Consider the following 3,074-nt stretch of genomic DNA (forward strand, 5'->3'; position numbering starts at 1 on the left):
ACTATACACTGTGCATTTCTTATATTCTAAGTTTTTCAGTGCAACTCACTCATATACTATGTACTACACTGTGCGTTTCTTATATTCTAAGTTTTTCAGTGCAACTCACTCATATACTATGTACTACACTGTGCGTTTCTTATATTCTAAGTTTTTCAGTGCAACTCACTCATATACTATGTACTACACTGTGCGTTTCTTAAATTCTAAGTTTTTCAGTGCAACTCACTCATATACAATGTACTACACTGTGCGTTTCTTATATTCTAAGTTTTTCAGTGCAACTCACTCATATACTATATACTACACTGTGCGTTTCTTATATTCTAAGTTTTTCAGTGCAACTCACTCATATACTATGTACTACACTGTGCGTTTCTCTAAATTCTAAGTTTTTCAGTGCAACTCACTCATATACTATGTACTACACTGTGCGTTTCTCTAAATTCTAAGTTTTTCAGTGCAACTCACTCATATACTATGTACTACACTGTGCGTTTCTTATATTCTAAGTTTTTCAGTGCAACTCACTCATATACTATGTACTACACTGTGCGTTTCTTATATTCTAAGTTTTTCAGTGCAACTCACTCATATACTATGTACTACACTGTGCGTTTCTTATATTCTAAGTTTTTCAGTGCAACTCACTCATATACTATGTACTACACTGTGCATTTCGTGTAATGCGGGTTTTTCAGTAAATTCTAAGTTTTTCAGTGCAACTCACTCATATACTATGTACTACACTGTGCGTTTCTTATATTCTAAGTTTTTCAGTGCAACTCACTCATATACTATGTACTACACTGTGCGTTTCTTATATTCTAAGTTTTTCAGTGCAACTCACTCATATACTATGTACTACACTGTGCGTTTCTCTAAATTCTAAGTTTTTCAGTGCAACTCACTCATATACTATGTACTACACTGTGCGTTTCTCTAAATTCTAAGTTTTTCAGTGCAACTCACTCATATACTATGTACTACACTGTGCGTTTCTTATATTCTAAGTTTTTCAGTGCAACTCACTCATATACTATGTACTACACTGTGCGTTTCTTATATTCTAAGTTTTTCAGTGCAACTCACTCATATACTATGTACTACACTGTGCGTTTCTTATATTCTAAGTTTTTCAGTGGAACTCACTCATATACTATGTACTACACTGTGCGTTTCTTATATTCTAAGTTTTTCAGTGCAACTCACTCATATACTATACACTGTGCGTTTCTTATATTCTAAGTTTTTCAGTGCAACTCACTCATATACTATGTACTACACTGTGTGTTTCTTATATTCTAAGTTTTTCAGTGCAACTCACTCATATACTATGTACTACACTGTGCGTTTCTTATATTCTAAGTTTTTCAGTGCAACTCACTCATATACTATGTACTACACTGTGCGTTTCTTATATTCTAAGTTTTTCAGTGCAACTCACTCATATACAATGTACTACACTGTGCGTTTCTTATATTCTAAGTTTTTCAGTGCAACTCACTCATATACTATGTACTACACTGTGCGTTTCTTATATTCTAAGTTTTTCAGTGCAACTCACTCATATACTATGTACTACACTGTGCGTTTCTCTAAATTCTAAGTTTTTCAGTGCAACTCACTCATATACTATGTACTACACTGTGCGTTTCTCTAAATTCTAAGTTTTTCAGTGCAACTCACTCATATACTATGTACTACACTGTGCGTTTCTTATATTCTAAGTTTTTCAGTGCAACTCACTCATATACTATGTACTACACTGTGCGTTTCTTATATTCTAAGTTTTTCAGTGCAACTCACTCATATACTATGTACTACACTGTGCGTTTCTTATATTCTAAGTTTTTCAGTGCAACTCACTCATATACTATGTACTACACTGTGCGTTTCTTATATTCTAAGTTTTTCAGTGCAACTCACTCATATACTATGTACTACACTGTGCGTTTCTTATATTCTAAGTTTTTCAGTGCAACTCACTCATATACTATGTACTACACTGTGCGTTTCTTATATTCTAAGTTTTTCAGTGCAACTCACTCATATACTATACACTGTGCGTTTCTTATATTCTAAGTTTTTCAGTGCAACTCACTCATATACTATGTACTACACTGTGCGTTTCTTATATTCTAAGTTTTTCAGTGCAACTCACTCATATACTATGTACTACACTGTGCGTTTCTTATATTCTAAGTTTTTCAGTGCAACTCACTCATATACTATGTACTACACTGTGCGTTTCTTAAATTCTAAGTTTTTCAGTGCAACTCACTCATATACAATGTACTACACTGTGCGTTTCTTATATTCTAAGTTTTTCAGTGCAACTCACTCATATACTATATACTACACTGTGCGTTTCTTATATTCTAAGTTTTTCAGTGCAACTCACTCATATACTATGTACTACACTGTGCGTTTCTCTAAATTCTAAGTTTTTCAGTGCAACTCACTCATATACTATGTACTACACTGTGCGTTTCTCTAAATTCTAAGTTTTTCAGTGCAACTCACTCATATACTATGTACTACACTGTGCGTTTCTTATATTCTAAGTTTTTCAGTGCAACTCACTCATATACTATGTACTACACTGTGCATTTCTTATATTCTAAGTTTTTCAGTGCAACTCACTCATATACTATGTACTACACTGTGCGTTTCTTATATTCTAAGTTTTTCAGTGCAACTCACTCATATACTATGTACTACACTGTGCGTTTCTTATATTCTAAGTTTTTCAGTTCAACTCACTCATATACTATGTACTACACTGTGCGTTTCTTATATTCTAAGTTTTTCAGTGCAACTCACTCGTATACTATGTACTACACTGTGCGTTTCTTATATTCTAAGTTTTTCAGTGCAACTCACTCATATACTATGTACTACACTGTGCGTTTCTTATATTCTAAGTTTTTCAGTGCAACTCACTCATATACTATGTACTACACTGTGCGTTTCTTATATTCTAAGTTTTTCAGTGCAACTCACTCATATAATATGTACTACACTGTGCATTTTGTGTAATGCGGGTTTTTCAGTAAATTCTAAGTTTTTCA

The sequence above is a fragment of the Mus caroli genome, unplaced genomic scaffold (genome assembly GCF_978045245.1).
Source record: "Mus caroli unplaced genomic scaffold, Mus_caroli_1 scaffold_25, whole genome shotgun sequence".
Classification (NCBI taxonomy): Eukaryota; Metazoa; Chordata; class Mammalia; order Rodentia; family Muridae; genus Mus; species Mus caroli.